Source organism: Eubalaena glacialis, chromosome 3 (assembly GCF_028564815.1).
Source record: "Eubalaena glacialis isolate mEubGla1 chromosome 3, mEubGla1.1.hap2.+ XY, whole genome shotgun sequence".
Taxonomy (NCBI): Eukaryota; Metazoa; Chordata; class Mammalia; order Artiodactyla; family Balaenidae; genus Eubalaena; species Eubalaena glacialis.
The window spans coordinates 91300539-91323165 of NC_083718.1; the positions used below are offsets into that span (position 1 = coordinate 91300539).

At 46.1% G+C, this 22627-nt stretch overlaps 1 long non-coding RNA gene across 1 annotated transcript in view; it reads left to right on the forward strand.

Moving 5' to 3' along the window:
• LOC133088260 (uncharacterized) overlaps positions 1-22627 on the forward strand; it is a 56785-nt gene that overhangs the window by 3060 nt on the left and 31098 nt on the right. The window contains exon 2 of the long non-coding RNA XR_009700505.1: positions 1379-1434. This is a non-coding gene — a long non-coding RNA (uncharacterized LOC133088260). The remainder of the gene's footprint in view (positions 1-1378; positions 1435-22627) is intronic.

Sequence of the window (22627 nt, forward strand, 5' to 3'; positions counted from 1 at the left end):
TAAGTAACCTGCGTATCCTTCAGCAGATTGCTGTGTATCTTTTTCTGAGTCTCTACGCATATAGAAGCAAATCCAAATACGTATATATGTGTTTCTGCAACTTGCTTTATTTTTTAACAACACATCTTGGATTTTTTTCACATCAGTACATATCAGCTTCCTTATTCTTTTTCGCAGTTGGTATTCCATTACGTGGATGTGCCATAATTCATCAACTAGTCTCCTACTGACGGACATTTAGGTTGTTGCCAGTTCTTTGCTATTACAAACAATACTGCAGTAAATAACCTTGTGCATATGCCATTTTGCGTGTGAGTACATCCGTACAATAAATTCCTAGAAGTACGTTACTGGATCAAACATATTGTGCAACACCATCTTCATAGCTATTGTTAATTTGCCCTCCATCAGGTTATACCCCCACTTGCAATGTATGAGTGCCAGCGCAGTGTGCTGCCAACGCTTGTACTGTCGCCAATCTGATAGGTGAAAATAGCATCTCAATGTAGTTTTAATTTGAATTTATCTTATTATGAATGAGATTGAGCATGTTTCATATTTTTAAAAAGCTATTTATATTTCCCTTACTGTGAACTGTATGTTATATCCTTTGCTCATTTTTCCATTGGGTTGTTGGTCTTCTGTATTTTATAATAAGGAACTTTATACAAGGAAAATTTACTCTTAGAAATGTAAGCCCTTTGTGGTATGAGTTGCAAATAACTTTCTTCTTTGGTTGTTTGCCTTTTGATTTGGCTTATTGCATCAGTTATTTGTATGTGTGTATGCGTGTGTGTTTGTGTGTGTGTGTGTGTGTAAGAAACCATCCCCAAACTTATCAGATCATCGCAACAACCATTGATTTGCCCATGATGCCATAGTCTGGGTTTAGCTGATAGTTCATCTCTGTTCCACAAGGTGTCAGCTGGGCTCACTTATGCTTTAAAGTCAGCTGGTGGTTGATGGCCTCACTCATGGGTCTGGTGGTTGACTGGCTGTCAATAGAGGTAATGAAGGTCACTAGCCATCCAGCAGGCTAGTCTGGTCTTCTTCTCATGATGGTCACAGGTTCCAGAAAACAGCAAGAGAACAAGTACCAAAGCCCAAGTGTTTTTAAGCCTCTGCTTGCGTCACATTTGTTATTGCCCAGAGGCCAAAACAAGTAACAGGGCTAAGGCTGAATTCAGGGTAGGAAGGGAATACCTAAGGGCATGAACAAAGGGAAGAAATTTGTGGCCATATCTACAAACAATCTACCACACTTATGGGATTTGTTTGGGATTTTGGTTCTTTTTCTTCACTTTACTGTTGTTAGTTTGTTTTCCTGTGAAGTTTTTTATTTTTATGTAATACATTTTGTCGATCTTTTCTTTCACAGATTCTAGATTTCGAGTCATAAGTAGAAAGACCTTCGCCCACTCTGAGGTTATAAAGGTAATTCCTCTTTTCTTCTAGTACTTTTATGGCTTCATTGATTGCATTTAAGCTTTGATCCATTTGGAATTTATCCTTGTGTTCACTCCACATTTATATTCTTAACTAGACCATAATCGTCCTCTGCTGGGGAAGGTTGTTGTATCAGTCAGGATAGGCAGTTATACCCAGTAACAAACAACTCCTAAATCTTAGTGGCTTTTTACAAGAAAGATTTATTTCATGCTAATGCTGCATGTCCATCATGGTCTGGAGTAAGCTCTGCCCCGCATCAACTTTACTTGTGGACCCAGGCTGATGACCCACCCTCCATCTAGGACACTGACCATCCTGTACAGAAGAGAGACCAAGACCACATACACAGTGCCTCTTATAGCTTCCTCTCAGAAATAACACTTGCTTTTCATGGGCTAAAGTGAGTCACACAACCAATCCTGATGCCAGTGGGATAGGGAAGTATAACCCTCCCCTGAGGAGGGACAAAAAAATAATCAAGAAGGACATTTCAGTCTTTCACTCTTGTCCTTTCTGTTAACATGCAGCTCTTGGAAAGGACACACACGGAGCCTGAAGCTGGCTGGGGACCACATCCTACCAGCTTTGTCAGGAACATAATCGCTGGCCTGGGGTTATGCATGCCAGAGGCAAATAAGCCTCACACCTGACCTTTCTCCCCCAGATCATGTACCCTGCTCAGAGCAGGGGGCATGCGTGTCATCTAGAGCAGCAGAGTATAGAAAGGGAGGAGCAGTGGGCCGCCTCTAGGGAACTGTTATAAGTTGAATTGTGTCACCTTAAAAAGATATACTGCATTATGAACCCCACCCCAGTACCTCAGAATGTTACCTTTTTTGGAGATAGGGTCTTTACAGAGGTGATCAAGTTAAAACGAGGTTATTAGGATGAGTCCTAATCCAAAATGACTGATAATCTTACAAAAAGGGGAAATTGGGATATAGACATGTGCAGAGGGAAGATGATATGAATCCAAAGGAAAAAGATAGCCATCCACAAGCAAAGGAGGGAGACCTGGAACAGATCCTTCCCTCACGGGCCTCAAAAGGAACCAACTCTGTCATTACCTTGATGTCAGACTTCCAGCCTCCAGAACTGTGAGAAAATAAATGTCTGCTGCTTAGCTACCCAGTTTACGGTAATTTTTTATGGCGGCCCTAGCAAAGGAATATAAGGAACGTCTCCAGTAGCTTGGTAAGGGTTGCCTGGATGCTATTTTGAAGGGTTTGTGGTGCCACATTAGGCTAGCAGGAAAGAAACCCACGATCAACTAGCAATATCTTCCATGGATGTGGGGTGGAAGGCAGCATTGAGTTTGGAGTCAGCTGGCCAGGGAATGTACCCAGCCTCCAGCACATTATGACTCTGTGATGACAGCAGGGGTCACACACACTTGTAAACTGGTGAACGGCCTGAGGGCTTTGCTGAGGATAAGGGAAGGGGGGGATGGAGAACAAGCCTGGAATCTGCCTGGATGTGGGTCCCCAGCCTGCCTGGTGATGGAGCAGCCAGCCCTTCTCTGATGAGAGAGGATCAGCAACCAGCAAGAGAAAGTCAGAGTCTCAAATGACATGAAAGCTCTGTAATATTTTACTAGACGTCAGCATTCCTTTCAATTAGCCTTTCTGAAGTTTGCAATATTAAGACCACAAGGTCTACTCTTCCCAGGTCTGAAGAGTATCATGAGATCTCTCCACCTCTAGCAGAGTGTCGTAAGATTCCACAGCCCCGCAGAACACAAAGTATTTCTCAGAGCAGCTTTTAGAGTGTACTAGTGTATGAGAGAAAGCCTGAAATATTGATAAAAAGGTCCAGAGGTGTGGGTGTAGTGGTTGCTTTCGGCAGGTGTTTCCTTCCTGAAGGCAGATGCAACACCAAAACCAAAAAGCAACAAAAAGACTTATTAAAAATTTTAAACTCTGAGTTTAAATTTTAAACTTTTTTAAATTTTAAAGTTTAAATTTTAAACTTTTAAAAAATTTTAAATGTGCACACACACACGTGTGTGTGTGCACGTGTGTGTGTGTTCATAACATGTCGTAGCTTGCTCGGTGCTCCATGGAACACCACTGTAATTTGGGAGCCAGATAGCACTTTGGCTATAGATGTTAAGGTTGACTTAGCAGGCCCCTGCAGTAGTGATCATGGTGAGATGTCTTCGGAAGTGACCTCAGAGGCAGTGACCATCAGAGAGAGACATGGAGCAGAATAAGATGAAAGAACAGTGTATCTATTGCTTATATAACAAACCACCCCAGAAATAATGGCTTAAAACAGCAACTGTTTTATTTGTTGGTGATTATGTGGGTCAGCAATTTGGGCTGGGCTCAGCTGGGCGATTCTTCTATTCAATGGCGGTCATTCACAGGAGGCGGTCAGCAGGTTGGCTGGAGGCTGATTGATGTAGGGTTCTCAGCTGGGATGGCTCATCTCTGTGCCAGAGGCTTTATCACAAGGTGGTGGAAAAGCCTTCAGCAGTCAGAGAGGGCAAGTCTGAATGCACACATACCTTTCAGGCCTCTGCCTGCATCACACTTGCTAACGTCCCAGTGTCAAGCCCAGCGTCAGTGCGGGAGGGGACTGCACAGAGGCTTAGATACATGAAGGCATGAGTCCTTGGGGCCTTCAGTGTAAGACTCTTTCACAGTTTGCCTTTCTGAGAACCTCTGTAACATGTCCTGAGACTCACAGAGGTAAAACTTGCAGACTGCCAGAGATTAGATGGTAAAGTTCAGGAGGTAGTGAAAGCTTTGTTATATACATCTCTATGATCCCTTCTATACACACAGGCAGGAAGGCCTGGGAAACTCAAATTATTGACCTTGAACAAATCCCTTAATCTCTGAGACTCAGTTTCCCATTGGTAAAACTCACCCCACAGGGTTACGGTCAGGATCGCGTGAGCTCACAGCCTTTTGTGAAAAGTGCAAAGTCCCACACATAAGTGGGTGCTCTTCCTTCAGCCAGGATAAGCTAGGAAGGAAACTTTAAGCTGGTGCACAGGGAAATGTAGAGATAATCAATGAGAAAATAGAGCCCCAGGTGAATGGACTACTTAAAGAATGTTTTTTTTACTGGGGTATAGTTGTTTTACAATGCTGTGCTAGTTTCTGCCGCACAAAGAAGTGAATCAGCTATATGTATACATACATCCCCTCCCTCTTGGACGTCCCCCTGACCCCCGTCCCACTCACCTAGGTTACTGCAGAGCAGGATCTGAGCTCCCTGCCTATACAGCAGGTTCCCACTAACTTAAAAAAAATTCACTAGAAGACCTTTCAGTTCTAGATACATTGTTAGTCTTGATCTTTGTCTTTCCACGATTGACAAGGAGAAAACAGACCTCGTATTGGTATCACACATCTGCTTTACCCTTTGTCCTAATTCTAAACTGTTCTTCTAGCTCAAAGGCAACTTGTTCTCTCCCACTTCTAACAGCGTGGACCCCGCTCACAAGACATCTGCTCTAGAATGGGTTTGATGGATCACACCCCAATTTGATCCCTGCTCACCCATCCATCAAATGTTACCAAGTCCTTTTTATGTGTCTGCCATGGTGTTAGAACTTGTGACACAAAGATGAATGAGGCCTTGTTTTAATCCCCTAGTTGCTCACAGACTAGCCATGAGATAGATGCATAAACAGGAAATAGTACTATCATTGTGTGCTGTGAGAGAAAAACATGTATTTGTTCAACAAACATGTAACACCCCTTACTCTGTGCGTGCCTTATGCTGCTGTGAAATATAAAGGTAAACAAGACACCTTTTTCTATTTTTAAGGAGTGTCTAGTGAAGAAGTCAGAGAAGTCCACAGTCATAACTTAGGAACTCAGAAGTAGGCATGAGGTTCTCATGGGAGCCCAGAGCATGGCACCTGCCAGGTGGAAGTAGTTGGGGAAAGTTTCCCATAGAATTGATCACAAACAAGGAAAGGGCATGGGGTAGATTCAGGCAGACAGAGCAGCACGTACAAAGACAGCTTGGAGCAGCTTGGGAGAGAGTGGCATCTGGGGGAAACCCAAAGCAGCTCAGCATGCCTGGCACATGGAGTGAGGAGAAGGAATGTGAGAGCAGAATCTGGAAAGGTCGGTAGACGCCAGACCACAGGCACTGGGGAACCATGGATCATTTTAACCCAGGAAGTACTCTGATCAGATTTGCATTCTAGAAAAATCACTCTAGCAGAAATAGGAGAAATAAGAGACTGTTTAATAATTCACTTCAAACGGGAAATGATGAGGGATCGAATTTAAGAGATACTGATAGGGATAGAGAGAAGGGGGTGGATTTGAGAAGCATAAAGGAGTATTATGGGCTGAAATGTGTCCTCCCCTGAAAAATTTCGTATGTCGAAGTCCTAACCCCCAGTACCTCAGATTGTGACTGTATTTGGAGATAGGGGTCTTTAAAGCAGTGATTAAGTTAACAGTCATTAGGGTGGGCTTAATCCTATATGGCTGCTGTACTTATAAGATAGAAGAACAATTTAGGATTCGGACAAAAGGTAGAGCAGATTGTGTGAAACAAACACAAAGTCTGTTTTCTCCTTGTCGATCTTGGGGAGAGACACACAGACATACAGAAGGAAGACCATGTGAGGACACAGGGAAAAGACAACCATCTTCAAGCCAAGGAGAGAGGCCTCAGAAGAAGCCAACCTGGCTGATACCATGATCTTGGATTTCGGCCTCCAGAGCTGTGGGGAAATGCATTTCCGTTGTTTAAGCCATCCAGTCTGTGGTACTTTGTTATGTCGACGGGGGCAAACTAATACAAGCAGGAAGAATCATGAGACTTGGGGAGCACAGAGGTGTAAAGGGCAAGGGGAAGAGAGAGTAGAGGGTGACTTCCAGGGTTTTGGCTTGAGCAATCTGGCATGGGATGCTGCCGTTTCCAAGAGGTGTAACCCAGGAGGACCAATGAGGTTAGAGACGGACAAGGGTGCATTCCAGCTTGGACGTGTGTGGTTTTGTGGTTCCTGCAGGACAGCAAGAGGAGCAGCGGGGCGTGTGGTGCCGGAGGCCTGTCAGGAGCCATGGGCTGGGGGTACCGATGTCCCGGTCTGCAGAAGGGGGCAGTTGAAGCAGAGGCATGGACAAGGTCGCCCAGGGGCCATGGGCCCTGTGGGAAGAGAAGGCAGAGGACAGAATCACAAAGAAGCCCATCACTTATGGGACAGGTGAAGGAAAACGGCCTGGGCACAGGACAGAGCAGGAGGCTTTAGGCATTTCTCAGAGAAGAAAGTGTCTAGAGGGGCTCTCAAATCCTGGAGAGATGAAGGTTTCAAAGCCTCTCTCTCTCTCTCTCTCTCTACACACACACACACACACACACACACACACACACACACAATCTTATGTTATTCTAACATTTTGCAATATTGGTCTGTTGCTTTGCAATGATTTTTTTGTTATTTTACGTGCATCGCTCTTCAGGTTTTGGAGTCAGAACCAGATGATGTTTGTTTGCTTCTGCAGAGGCTTTTAGCTCTGTGTCGCTGCCTGACGGTGCTTGCCCTCGTGGCGGGTGGGCTCCTCAAGCTTTCCTCCTGACAGAAGCTGCTTGTTGGTCACTTTATCTCTCAGGGGGTTCTCTTGGTGTTTTCCTCCAGGCCTTCCTTAGCCCATCCTGTAGTGATGATGGATGGCTGGAGGAGACAGACTGGGTGACCCTGCTCCGGGCTGTTGGAGGTGGGGCTGTCCTTTTTGTGGCTTGTTGAGGACTGGGCAGAAACCTTGTGCCTTTGGGGTGGGTCAGATGTATAGGAATTTTTTTTTTAACATCTTTATTGGAGTATAATTGCTTTACAATGGTGTGTTAGTTTCTGCTGTATAACAAAGTGAACCAGCTATACATATACATATATCCCCATATCTCCTCCCTCTTGTGTCTCCCTCCCACCCTCCCTATCCCACCCCTCTAGGTGGTCACAAAGCACCAAGCTGATCTCCCTGTGCTATGTGTCTGCTTCCCACTAGCTATCTATTTTACGTTTGGTAGTGTATATATGTCCATGCCACTCTCTCACTTCGTCCCAGCTTACCCTTCCCCCTCCCCGTGTCCTCAAGTCCATTCTCTACATCTGCATCTTTATTCCTGTCCTGCCCCTAGGTTCTTCAGAACCTTTTTTTTAGATTCTATATATATGTGTTAGCATACGGTATTTGTTTTTCTCTTTCTGACTTACTTCACTCTGTATGACAGACTCTAGGTCCATCCACCTCACTACAGATAACTCAATTTCGTTTCTTTTTATGGCTGAGTAATATTCCATTGTATATATGTGCCACATCTTCTTTATCCATTCATCTGTCGATGGACACTTTATAGGAATTACTGAAATCACTGCTCCCACTTCCTTCAGCCTCCACAGACCTGGAAAGGATCCAGTTAGCACAGGCACCTCATAAGTCCCAGGCGTCACCCCTTTACTTACTCTGGAGAAAGGGAAAGCATGTGGTCCCCCTCAGGTACTCTGCACCCCAGCCCAGTAAGAGATGCCTTGAAGGAAGGTAAAGGAATTTCCCCAAAGTCACATGATTAAGAACCCAGGATTTGGACCTGACTCTGGTTGACTCTAAAGATCTTCCAACAACCCTCCTACACTGTTTTCGGGAATGTAAATTGGTGCAGCCACTATGGAAAGCAGGATGGAAGTTCCTTAAAAAACTAAAAATAGGGTTGCCGTATGATCCAGCAATCCCACTCCTGGGCATATATCTGGAGAAAACCCTAATTCGAAAAGATACATGTACTCCAATGTTCATAGCAGCGCTATTTACAATAGCCAAGACATGGAAGCCACCTAAATGTCCATCGACAGAGGAATGGAGAAAGAAGATGTTGTACACATATACGATGGAATACTACTCAGACATAAAGAGAATGAAATATTGCCATTTGCAGCAACACGGATGGGCCTAGAGATTGTCATACTGAGTGAAGTAAGTCAGACAGAGAAAGACAAAGAACATACGATATCACTTATATGTGGAATCTTTTTTTTTTTTTAGAAGATCTCTTATTTATTTATTTATTTATGGCTGTGTTGGGTCTTCGTTTCTGTGCGAGGGCTTTCTCCAGTTGCGGCAAGCGGGGGCCTCTCTTCATCGCGGTGCGCGGGCCTCTCACTATCGCGGCTTCTCTTGTTGCGGAGAACAGGCTCCAGACGCGCAGGCTCAGTAATTGTGGCTCACGGGCCCAGTTGCTCCGCGGCATGTGGGATCTTCCCAGACCAGGGCTCGAACCCGTGTTCCCTGTATTGGCAGGCAGATTCTCAACCACTGCGCCACCAGGGAAGCCCTGGAATCTTTTTTTAAAAATGATACAAATGACCTTATTTACAAAATAGAAACAGACTCACAGACACAGAAAACAAATTTATGGTTACCAAAGGGAAAGGGGGGAGGGATAAATTAGGAGTTTGGGATTAACAGATACCCACTACTATACATAAAATAGATAATCAGCAAGGACCCACTGAATAGCACAGGGAACTACATTCAATATCTTGTAATTACCTATAATGAAAAAGAATATATATGTGTAACTGAATCACTTTGCTGTACACCAGAAATTAACACAACACTGTAAATCAACTATACTTCAATTTAAAAAAAAAGCCTAGAGAGAAAAAATATTTAAAGGAATAAAAACAAATAAAGACCTTCCCACTGTTAAATTACCCTCTCCTCTTCTGTCTTCTCCCCACCACCCGGTTCTCTCTTCCTTTCCCAGCTGTGCTCCGTGCTTATTCCAGCAGCTCGTGCACCAACACTGGAGTCATTCTGCTGAAGTCCTGGGGCATCTTTATCCCGAAATAAACACAGTAGCCAGCTAGTAGCTGGCGAATCATCCAGTCAGTGGATGTTTCCCATCCAGGGTGCCCCTTCGGGGGATGGAGGAGACAATACAGAGAGAGAGAGGGCTTTATGCCTTAGACTTCCTGTCTTGTTGGAAATCTGAGTGCTGGATGAAATGTCAGAGACCAGTTTTTCTAACCCACTCACCCAACAGCAATAGATTCTATGTAGTGCACATTCTGTGTCATTTTGGAGTCTCAAACTAGTTGTGAGGTGGGCAGGGCAGGACCTCTCACCCTTTAACTGAAATGAAACCAGTGGAGATCCGCCCACCCAGCCGGGCAGTCTCAGGGGCCCGAGGCAAGCTCAGTCTTGAGTGACAGACTCAGTACTCTTGTCATCTTGGCTCACAGCCTTCTGAGGTCCCTCAGCACAAGTCTCCTCCACAAGAGATCCCACCAGGGATGACCCAGGCTCTGTCTGAGCACCAGCCACCGCAGGAAGGACTCCCAGCCTCCCGGCTTCCTGGCACAGACCTGCCACTTTGAGCTGTTCCAGTCCTTTCTTAGGTGGAGATGAACTCTCCCTCCCTAGCTCTCCCTTCCGCAGAGTCAGGAGAATCGACGTGTGTGAATATGAGCCCTGAAGCAGGGGGCCTGGGAAGCTTTTCCTTCCCGCCCTCTCACCGGGTCAAGGCTTGGCAAGGCGGTTCTGCGTGCCTGGCCTCCCTGGCTGGGACAGGCAGCCTCTGTGCCTGCAGGGACTTCAGCAGCAGGACTTCTGAGCCATCCACAGCTGCACTGACCACTCCCGTCTGAGCCCACTATTTAAGGCCAGCGCGCCCTGGCCAGCTGTGAGTCACGGCACCGGGAAGGCAGCGGCAGCTCCACTCACCCCAGCATCCAGCGCCCTGCGGGAAGGGCCTGTTCTGCCCCCCCGCCGGCCATGGCTTCCCAGGGGCGGGTTATCTTCTGGAGGTAGTGCTCTCTCCTCTATGCTTACAGGTGGAGGAAACTGGGGTGAGGGCTTTGGGGGTTGCTGAGGACTGCTGGGCTGTCCCATAGGTCCCCACCTGTACCCTTATCTGATCCAGCATTGGGCTGGCGGGAGCCTGGCCAGACCAGAGCCTAAGTGGACTCAGTCTAACATCACACCCCAGCCTCTCGAGGCCCCCGTTCAGGGTCAGGTTGGTTTTCTGCCATGGAGGGCTGGCACATGCCAGTGTGTGCCAGGCTGTGATGTCAAGGCTCTTGTGGAGGCACTGAGCAGGGTGGCATGGGGCTATTTGGGGGGGTGGAAGGGAATCTATGACTGATGATGGGTGAGATGCAGGTGGACCCTCTGTAGCCCCCAGGATGAAGGAGGTGAACATGCTTTGACTCTTCTCTGTGGGTGTGACTTCTCAGCACTGCTGGGTGATTCATACCAACACCCCTCCTCCACCATGGCTCCAGGGCGGGGTCCCTAGTTTTCCTGGGGGCTCCTTGGAGAGGAGACCCCTGCTGCTGCTGCTGAGAAAACAGAGCTTTGTGGAAGGCCGGAGTCAGCCCACCCGGGGGCCTGGGATGGGGCTGGGGAAGGACATAAAGAAACAGCAGGAGAAGAGGAGCCAGGGGCTCGTGTAAACTGCGGTTGTGCAGGTCCATCAGCAGAGCTGAGAGGACGGAGGGGGAGGATTGATGGGATGAGCCTGGCTCCCCAGAGACGAAGAAAGTCCCACCTCTTACCTTCGGCTCTTCTCACATAGCTGCCTCTAGTTGCCTCTTCATCCTTCAGGCCGTCGCTTACCTTTCTGGAAGGGAAGAGATGGAAAGTGAAGGAAGGGTTTTCCTGAAACAGTCGGTGATGCAATGTGGGTCACAACTCATGACGGTGTTTAAGATGACTGGTGGGGGTTGGTTCTAGGGGTTGTGTCTTTTCCAGTGAAAGGAAAATAAGGGAGGGAGGGAGGGAAACCTCAGATTAGCAGTGAAGTTTCTGAAGAGACTGAGAGGATGTTATTTCCCAGAGGCAGCCTAGAAAATTCTCTTCCTTAAAATGTCAGCTCCCTCACTCGTGTCCATCTGAAGCCACCAATCCTGCAGCAGGGGCTGGGGGGACTCCGGGTGATTGCAGGGCTGTTGGACAGCATTCCCCTTCCTGTGTCCCGCAAGGACACTCTGTTCCCTTCCATCCGGACTTTTCTGCCCTGTGAGGACGTCCCAAGAGGCACCTACGTCAGAGGAACTAGCATTTTGCCACAACTTCTTCCTCCATGCCCCGGGCTCAGTGCCTCACAGTAGCCTCCTTTAATCCCCACCATAGCCTGCGAGGGCTCATTATCACCTCGGAGGAGTTCAGTCATGTGCTCAAGGCCACATAGCCTGTAAGGGGCAGGGCAGCATTTGAATCCACTCTACCTAACTCAGAAACCCAAGCTCTGTCCCCAGTGCCATGCTTGCCTTGCGTCTCTGCCCGTCCCAGCTCCTTCGTTCCCCATTCCTTGGTTCCATGGCTATGAAACACTCCTCATGCAACCAGTGGGTCCGTTGTTCCCAGGAAAGAAGTGTGGGCTTTCTAATAATACACTACAACCAGTCTGACTGGTTTTGTGGGAGGATTAGTAGGAGGTGGGTGCTCAAAATGCAGATCCCCCATCCTTTAGAGACCCACTGGAGTCAACAGAGGCTCCTCTTGTTGACCCTAGCATGCCTCAGTAGCTATTCACGCTGTGCAGTTGCAAAAAGAGTGACAAGCCAGCAGGGTGGCTGAACCTTTGTGCAAAGAGGCCACTGGGAAGAGGGCCGATGGGCAGGCTGGGTGGGAAGCAGGGGCTGGAGGGCTGTTCCAGGGAAGCGGGTGGAGCCCATCTGGGGGAAGCTGGTGTCCGCTCTCTGCCCTAACAAGGCCATAATTTTCCTTAATATACTCATACATCTTATGAGTATATTAAGGTCATGAGGTGATCATGGCCATTGGTGATGTGGGAGAGTTCATGAGAGGATCTGCCCATCCTCTGTGGACCCAGTGGATTATTTTCTTAAATAATTACCAGAGAGCTTACTATCTTCAAATCTCACGCTCAGAATGCATGCCACTTGGAGATGGAATGCTGGTGTGTATGTTCTACCAGGCCTGCCTGCATGGTACATTTAGGAGCTTTGTGGTCAGAACTCTCTTCCCCTTTTCCCTTCATGGCCATCAATGGAAGCAGCCTTCACCCATGGAACATTTTTTTTCTTTTTTTTTTTTAAATTAAAGTATAGTTGCTGTACAATATAAGTTACAGGTGCACAATATAGTGATTCACAATTTTTAAAGGTTACACTCCATTTATAGTTATTATAAAATATTGGCTATATTCCCTGTGTGGTACAGTATATCCTTGTAGCTTATTTATTTTATACATAACAATTTGTACCTCTTAATATCCTACCCCTCTGTTGCCTCTCCCTCATACCCTCTTCCCATTTGTAACCACTAGTTTGTTCTCTAGGTCTGTGAGTCTGATTCTTGTTTGCTTTATTCACTAGTTTGTTGCATTTTTTGGATCCCACATGTAATTGATAGCATACAGTATTTGTCTTTCTCTGTCTGACTTAGTTCACTTAGTATAATGTCGTCCAAGTCCATCCATGTTACTGCAAATGGCAAAATTTCATTCTGTTTTATGGCTGAGTAGTATTCCATTATATATATATACCACAGCTTCTTTACCCATTCATCTGTTGATGAACACTTAGGTTGTTTCCATATACTGGCAATTGTAAATAATGCTGCTATGAACATTGGGGTGCATGTATCTTTTAGACTTGGTGGTTTTGTTTTTTTCAGATATATACCCAGGACTGGAATTCCTGGATCATATGGTAACTCTGTTTTTAGTTTTTTGAGAAACCTCCATACTGTTTTCCATAGTGGCTGCACCAATTTACATTCCTACTAACAGTGTACAAGGGCTCCCTTTTCTCCACATCCTTGCCAACATTTGTTATTTGTGTTCTTTTTGATGATAGCCATTCTGACAGGTGTGAGGTGATATCTCATTATGATTTTGACTTGCATTTCCCTGATGATCAGCGATGTTGAGCATCTTTTCATGTGCCTGTTGGCCATCTGTATTTCCTCTTTGGAAAAATGTTTATTCAGTTCTTCTGCCCATTTTTTAATCAGGTTGTGGAGTTTTTTTGTTTTATTGAAGTATAGTTGATTCACAATGTTGTGTTTTTTGTTTTGTTTTGTTTTGTTTTGAAATCAAGTTTTTTATTAACTCATTAAACAGCCAAATGTGACCTCAACTGACATGAGACTGTCTAGTTTTTATTTTATTTTTTTTACTTTCTATTTTATATTGGAGTACAGTTGATTAACAATGTTGTATTAGTTTCAGGTGTACAGCAAAGTGATTCAGTTATACACATACATACACTCTTTTTCATATTCTTTTCCATTATGCTTTATCATAGGGTACTGAATATAGTTCCCTGTGCTATACAGTAGGACCTTGTTGTTTATCCATTCTATATATAATAGTTGGCATCTGCTAACCCCAAACTCCCACTCCATCCCTCATCCACCCCCCACCCCTTGGCAACCACAAGTCTGTTCTCTATGTCTGTGAGTCTGTTTCTGTTTCATAAAAGTTCATCAGTGTCATATTTTAGATTCCACATATAAGTGATATCATATGGTATTTGTCTTTGTCCGACTTACTTCACTTTGTATGATAATCTCTACTTCCATCCATGTTGCTGCAAATGGCATTATCGCATTCTTTTTATGGCTGAGTAGTATTCCACTGTATATACGTACCACATCTTCTTTATCCATTCCTCTGCCGATAGACATTTAGGTTGTTTCCATGTCTTGGCTATTGTATATAGTGCTGCTACGAACATAGGGGTGCATGTATCTTTTTAAATTATAGTTTTGTCCAGGTATATGCCCAGGAGTGGGATTGCTGGATCATACGATAACTCTATTTTTAGTTTTTTGAAGAACCTCCATACTGGTTTCCATAGTGGCTGCACCAGCTTACATTCCCAACAACAGTGTAGGAAGGTTCCTTTTTCTCCTCACCCTCTCCATCATTTGTTATGTGTAGACTTATTAATGATTGCCATTCTGACCAGTGTGAAGTGGTACCCCATTGTAGTTTTGATTTGCATTTCTCTAGTACTTAGCAATGTTGGTCACCTGTTCGTGTGCTTGTTGGCATCTGTATGTCTTCTTTGGAGAAATGTCTGTTTGGTTCTTCTGCCCATTTTTCAGTTGGGTTGTTTGTTTTTTTGATGTTGAGTTGTATGAGCTGTTTATATATGTTGGATACTAACCCCTTATCGGTCTTATCATTTGCAAATATTATTTTCTCCCATTCAATAGGTTGTCTTTTCATTTTGTCGATGGTTTCCTTTGCTGTGCAAAAGCTTTTAAGTTTAATTAGGTCCCATTTGTTTATTTTTGCTTTTATTTCCTTTGCTTTAGGAGACTGATCCAAAACAATATTGCCTCAATTTATATCAAAGAGTGTTCTGCCTGTGTTTTCCTCTAGGATTTTTATATTATTTGGTCTTACATTTAGGTCTTTAATCCATTTTGAGTTTATTTTTGTGTATGGTGTTAGAGAATGTTCTAATTTCATTCTTTTACATGTAGCTGTCCAGTTTTCCCAGCAGCATTTATTGAAGAGGCTGTCTTTTCTCCATTGTATATTCTTGCCTCCTTTGTTGTAGATTAATTGACCATAACTGTGACCCATGGAACATTTGAGTGCCTGCTTAGAGTCTATGGGTGGAAAAGTCATGATCCCTGATCTGAAGGGGTTACATTCTGGTCAACAACATTAACGGAGCACCTACTATGTGCTGGGCACAGCACCAGGCACTAGGGCAAAGGCAACGAAAACACTGACAGGATTTTAGGCTAATGGGAAAGAAAGACTCCCAAACAGACAATTCCAACCTGCTGTTCATAAGCCATGAGACAATAGGGCAGAATGCAACAGGAGCACTTCCCTAACCTGAGGCTTTGGGGAAGGTATCCTGAACCAGGTGATGGCTGGGCTAAGTCTTGAGGATGAATTAGCATAATCCAGGTGAAGAAGGATGGGAAGGACCCTCTAGACAGAGGGGATAGGACAGGACAGGACAGCATGGGATAGGATAATAGAATAAAGCTCACGAAGCAGCATGGGGTGTTGGAGAGTTACAAGCTACTCCATATCATTATCAGAGCATGAAGTTTGAGGCAGGGGGTGCTGAGATGAGGCTGGAGAGGCAGAGCCAGGTCATGCTGGGCTTTTATCAAGCAGACTCAGAGCTAAGAATTTGGTGTGGGTGGTGAGGAGCCATTGAAATCTCAAGCAGCGGAATCTTGGTGGTTTTCATCTTAGGCAGGTTATTCCAGAGGCAGCATAGAGAATGGATATGAGGGCAGAGAAATTGCAGGGAAACAGTTACATAAGGAATGATGAGGACCTGAAGTTGAGAATGATAGCAGGGGTCCAGAGAGGGGAAAACTATTCAAGAAATGTTTAGGACTTAAAATTGGTGATATTTGGTAAATGAATGTAGGGGCAGGTAGGATGGTACAGAATAGGAATGGATGAGGCAAAGGGTGGAGCCTGGAATGAACCCCATGTTCCTGGGTTAGATACAGTGAGTTGGGAAAGAGGGAGAAGAGATGAGAGTTAGTTAACTTCGGCATGTGTAGAGTTTGAGGTTCTCCTGGGGCCTCTAGGTGGAGATGCTCAGTGGACAGCATCCACTGAGAGAAACTGGGAGAGGTCAGGGCTGGAGATGTCAATTTGAGAGTCAGAAGCAGGAGGCAGGGAATAGTCAGCTGGGATGTCTTCTAAGGAGAGCACGTAGCAGGAGAGGAGCAAGGGACCGGGGATGGGAAGCTGACGAACACCAACGTTTAAGGGTGGGCAGAGGAAAGTGAGTCAAAGAAAGAACTGGGAGTAAGTGGCGGGAGAGGTAAGATAAGACCAGGATAGAAGGGTCTCATGGATGTCAACAGAGAAGTTTCATGGAGCACCCAGGACTGGTACGGGTATCAGGCCTGGCGCTGGTCGGGAGAGCCAATCCGGACAGTAATATGGCCTATGCAGCATTTAAGCAGAACTCATGTGGCTTTGCCCAGAAAGTGAGGAAGATATGATGCCAAGTAGCTCCTGAACTCAGATGAGGCCAGGAAGAGGCAAGGATCCTCTGAGTCTAGGTTCATGGGTGTGTTGAGCATGCCCTGGCAACAGAGAATACCAGATCGCTGTAGCATCTTGTAGCTCTCCTTCCAGAAAGCAGAGACACAAGCTAAAGCAGAAGTGAGACCCAGTGGCATGGATTTAAAATAGTTACTCTGCTCTCCTTTCTCCCTGGCCTCCCCATCCCTTCTTTCTCTCCTTCCTTCCCTCCTTCTTTCCTTCCTTCTTTCTTTCCTTTCTTCCTTCTTTCCTTCCTTTCTTCCTTCTTTCCTTCCCTTTTTGCTTCCTTCCTTCCTTCATTTCTTTCTTTTTTCTTTCCTTCCCTTTTTCCTTCTTCCTTCCTTCCTTTCTTCTTTCTTTCCTTTCTTCCTTCTTTCCTTCCCTTTTTCCTTCCTCCCTCCCTCCCTCCCTTTCTCTCTTCCCCGCTCCCTTCCTCCCTCCCTTCCTTCCTTCTCCCTGGATTCTTCATCTGTCTCATTCTGGCTCTTGTATCTGAAGAGAGCTCTTTGGAGCACTTAATACTGGGGGAAATCACCAGCCACAATGGGATTCATGAAGACATGTCAAAGGAAGGAAGCCACTGCATAGAAAAGGAGCAGAAATCTACCAGAGGAAGGTGGATGAAACAGAGAATGAGGGAGGCTAGAACAAGGGAGGCACAGGGAACTTTGTTCCAAAATCTTGGTTTCCCGTTGCCCCCAAGATTTCGAGCTGGTGGCTGGCTCATACATACCAGACTTAGATGGCCAAAGTGGTGCTTGGCAACATAATAAAAGTTTGCCTAGTGAGAAAATCTTTCCAAATGCCTGGCCTGGGGAGGATCTCAGCACAGGCCCTGCTGACACTTGAAACCCCATCGAGGTATGAAAAGATGGGTCCAACTTTCAGACCCTCTGAGCCTATAAAACCTGAGACTTCGGGGCCTTGAGTGCCCATCCTCATGAGCAGAACAGAGAGTTGGGAAATGAGATAAATTGCACATTGGAAGAAAGACTAAACAGGAGGCACCTGTGTTCCTGCCCACACCAGGGGCAGGTTACCTCCTGAGCACGTTGCTCTAGCCCCATCTCCACCTGCTGCAATGTTACTCATTTCTTTCAGCATTCAGCTCGAAGGCCACTTCCACTTTGAGGTCTTCCTGGATCTTTCTGGTTGCAGTTAATTGCTCCTTTTATGTTCGTGGTCAGCCATGTTGATGAATACCTGTTCCTGTGCTCGTCTGTTTCCCTCAGTGGGGTTGGCTCGTCGAGGACCTGGGCTTTGTCTTGTCCCTTGTCATAGGGAGGCAGTGTAGCTCCATGGCTACCCATCTTGGCTCTGGAATCACACTGCCTGTGTTCAAATCCTTGTGCCACCTTGAACTATGTGGGCCTCAATTTACCTACCTATGAAATGGGCTGATAATAGAACTTAACTCCTAGAGTTGTGTGAATGGTATGTGATAATTATGTGCCTGGCACATCCTAAGAGTTATTGCTAGAGTCTTCCTCTGCAAATCACTCTACAGTGCCTGATACATGGCTGTGAAATATGCATTCTAGTATACTTTGGATAAATTGCTACCGGGGTCTCTTAATGACAGGTCACTCTAACAACACTCTGGAGAATATTCAGAGTTTTTCAGCTTCTTGTTTTGAAAAAAAAAAAGTCCACCCCACCTTTTATTGTCTATGAGTCTGAGACCATTCTTCTGTAAACCTGAGGATGACTAGGGTTTAGAATAAATGTATGGCTCTGCCAGTATCAAGCATTAAGGTGGGTGAGGTGAGTCTGGGAGGTCCTTGAGTGTACAAGCTCAGCATCTAAATCTTCTGATAAGGCACTGCTGTTGTCAAGAGCCGTAGCCTTCAGGGGGCCAATGGAGCTATGGAGCTATGACCAAGCACTGGGTAATGGTTAATTAGCGAAACGACACCACACTCCTAATTATCTCCATTTCATAGATGCAAATGTTGAGGCAAGATGACCTGCTCAGTGTGCCCCGGGTCAGCAGAAACCAACAAGCTCCTACCTAGACCCCTATACTGACTTTTATTAGAAAATTATCTTTCTAATCAGCTCTGCCTCATCTCCTGCCACTTAAAGCAGAACCCAGCTCAACACCGGCAAAAATCCTCAGGGACCAGACGGCCAGGGAGGAAGAGTTCTCAGCCAGCCAAGGAGGGCGCTGCCCCCAGAACAAGCCGGAGCCTGTGGCTTATCACCCCTGGGTCTGTGTTGTTTCAGGCAGCTGCTCTAGATGAGTGAGTACAGGAGTGAGAAGTGATTGAAACTCAGTTAAAATTACATCCTTTCAGAGCTTGAAAATTCAGAAAGTCAGTACACCCCCTCATTTTATCTACGAGATAATAAAAAGAAATTGTGCAACTTGCCAAAGGGTCATGCAGTTAAAAACGGGTAGAACAATGCTCTTTCAATGATTCCATATTGCCCAGTGACCCTAGCTAAAAACCGTACTGGACCCCAGCTGACCACGATTTACCAAAACATCAAAGATCCCTAAATCTGCGAGACCAAAGCTTCATCCATATTTACCTTTGACATATAAAGAAGTGGAAATAATGTTGGTGCTGGGGTTAGTCTCACCTGTATTCATATTCCTGCTCTCCTAGCTGGGTGACCCCAAGTAAGTTGCTTAACCTCTCTGTGTCTTCATTTCCTCAGGAAATTGGAGCTAATAATTGTACCAGCCTCCCATTTGTTGTGAAGACTAAATGAGTTAATACATGTAAAGAGCTCAGAGCAGCACCTTACACGTAGTTAGCAATGTATGTGTTAGATACTCTTATTCAGTCATGCCCTCCCGTTGTTTTGACAAAATAACAAAGTGACTCAAAGGGAAGGTGAGGAATGACCAGTCCAAAAGTAGCAGCTGGGCTTAAGGGACCTCTGTGTCTGAATTCTTCTGGGATTTCAGTGGAGATACCTTCTTCTCTAGTCCTTGTTCTACGAGATTCTGGAAAGTGCTCGCTGCCTGGGGTAGTTAACACTCGCTCCACGGTCTGGGCCTCTGAGAAATGCAGATTTGCACTCCTCCCTCCAGACCTACTGAATCCCAAACTAGGGGCGGGGCCCAGCAATCTGTGTTTTAACAAGCCCTTCAGGTGATGCTGTGTTAGCCTTCTCTCTGGGCTCTGTGATTCCTCAGGGAGAGCACGAGGATTGAATCCTGATAGAGAGAAATTTCACCCGTGATCATTTATCATTCCACATTTCTCCTGAAGAAGCGTTCTAAAGAGGGGCAGATGGGCCTTGACGAAAACCAAGGAAAAAAACATGAAGCTTTCCACAGTCCCAAACCCTCTGCCTGGGATGTTTCAGATTTACTATCACATCTCTTCCAAATGTATTCCGACCGCTCCAGCATAGCAGTAATGGGAGGAAGGGAAGACAGTTTCCCCTCTTTCTTTCCCTGCAGATTTAGAATGAAAAATTTCATAGAATAAAAAGCATGAAAGATTTGAGAAACAGAGCATCCTTAAAGTGTTGGGGTATTGAATTCTCTTTTTGCTTCCTGTCTTGGCGCTTCACTGTGTTCTCCTCCCTTCTCACCCCAAAAACGCCATTTCACACCTCTCTCCTCTCTCCAGGCCTCCTGCAAGCCTCTTATCTCGCTATATCCTTCACTGAGAAAATAGGAGCCGGCAGATTCTGACTCCCTCAACTTTTCTCTTCCACGGCTGCCTGCCACACTCATCTGCACCCTTCTTCTCTGCGTCCCTCCTGGTACCAGAGGGCGAGCCCAGCTCCGAGAGAAGGGCAACCCCTCTGCGCCCTGGATCCGTCTCCTCTCCCCTCCTCCAGTCAGCATCCTCACCTCTGCTCCTCCAGTATCCGTGTCAGCATGCACCTGAATGTCAGTGTTTTCTAGCTTAAAAGAAAAGCCCTCTCTCAGCTCCACAACCTCTCCTGCACCCTCTCTTTTTCCCTTCTTAGCAAACTTGTTGAAAGCTGCCCGGAGTTTGTGAACTATGACTTGCTGGTGTTGTAGAGGGAGCGTGAGGGGTGGCTCCCCGCGCAGACTAGACCAGGCAGCAGGTTGCAATCGAGGCTCCGCCACTTTCCAGCCGTGTGGCCTTGGGCAGGTTATTTAACCTCTCTGGGCCTGGCTTCCTCATCTGTAAAATGGGCATGATATTAGAATCTGCACCGTAAGATTGTGAGAAATATGTGAATTAATGCATATAAAGCGCTTAGCAGACACTTACGGTAAACCGCAAATTCTATTATTATTCTCTCCTTAATTTACTCCAGTGGGGTTTTGTCCCCACTGCACCAAGGTATCTATCACTACTGTCAATGTTTCTAGTGACCTCCATGTTGCCAAATCTAACGTCAGCTTCTCTGATCTGATCTTACTTGTCTCCACAACAGCATTCAACACAAAATGTCCCACGACTGCCTCCTTGAAACACTTTCTTCTATGGTCTCCATGATGCTACACTGTCCTGAATCCCTCCCTCACCCTTACCCCATGACACTGGTCCCATCTCCTGGGGTGGTCCTCTGCTCCTCTACGCCTGGTCAGGAGGTAGCCGCCCTCCTCTGCTGCCCGGCGCAGCTCAAAACGACCAGGCTCCAGCTCCAGGGAACCTGCCTCTGGTATGAGGAAGTAGCCTTTCACTCATTTCGCATATTCGATGATTGACTGTACCCTTTGCTAAAAGGCCTCAGGGTCCAGGAACAGAATATAACAGTATGGGGACAATTGCCCTTTAAAAGTGGTTGGTGGAGGAGATATGGGGATATAGGTATACATATAGCTGATTCACTTTGTTATACAGCAGAAACTAACACACCCTTATAAAGCAATTATACTCTAATAAAGATGCTAAAAAAAAACAACAAAGGGGCTGGTGTAAGCTTCAGGGTCGGGATAAAGTCTTACGAGGCGAGGGAGGTTGAGTCGCGTACTAGCAAGGGCTGTGTGAGAGGGAGCTTCTTGCGGACCCCAAAGGAGCCCTGGCGGAAGCCTTGAAGCCTGGGGTTAAGTTTCCAGACAGGTCCTGGTGGGAAGCCCTGAGGCAGGGTAGATGGGGCGTGGAATTACTCCAGTCAAGAAGCTGACCTGGGACTTCCTTGGCTGTCCAGTGGTTAAGACTTTGCCTTCTAATGCAGGGGGTGTAGGTTCGATCCCTGGTCGGGGAGCTAAGATCCCACATGCCTTGTAGCCATAAAACAGGAGCCATATTGTAACAAATTCAGTAAAGGCTTTAAAAATGGTCCACATCAAAAAAAAAAAAAAAATCTTAAAAAAAAAGAAGCTGACCTGTCCAGGGAAAGAGCTTCCTATCCTTTTCCTTCTGTCTTCCCTTTTTTGATGAGGATCCAAGTCTTGGTGACTCTTTGCAGCTAAGAGAGAAGAAGCCAGCCGATGGGAAAGTCCTGATGTCATTCTGGTGGCCTTAGGTCAAGAGGTCTTTGTCCAGAGACCTTAATATAGGGTCGTGGCAATTCAGCCAGAGCCATCCAGGTTTCAAGAGGGGCTCTGCCTCCTGGCATTTATTCCAGCTCCTCCAGGACGGTGTGCAGGGAATGCTGAGGACGGGCTTGCCGATCGCTCCTCGCCCAGAGCCTAGGAATGAGGCCGATTTGGGAGTGGGACAGAGCAAGGTAGCAGGACTCCAGGATGTCCCTTACACAGAGGGTTTCCCCGCCAAGCCGTGGGGAGGAGTGCGGGTGCTTCTCAGTTATCCTGCCCCCGAAGCTGCTGCCCCGGGAGTCTCCCCTGCAGGCCAGGCTCTGCCTGAAGGCGTGGACGGAGGAATTCCTCAGCAGCAACTACCTCACCCTCTACCAACAGGTGGCTGAGGGCTGTTGGGACAGCATCCTTAGGAAGACTAGGAAGACATTGTCCCAGGGACACAGCTGTATAAATGAGAGCTAGATTCCCGAGTTAGCCCACAAAATCCATGCCCTCCATGCTGTAGCTGTCATTGTGTGCTTAGGGTAGGAATGTTTCCCGCCATTTTCCTTTCGCATTATAAAAGTACCATACTTCTGAAACACTGGCATTCAACAGGGTTTTGAGGCCTTGCTGAGAGAGCTCATCATTTATGAAGAGTGTTGCTATAGGATCCCGTTCAGGACTTCAAAAACAATTTAAACGCAGGTGTTAGGAAGCAGCCACTGGGTGCTAGGAATGCCTGCAGATTTGGGATCTATGTGGGCAGGTGGTCCCTCACCTGGC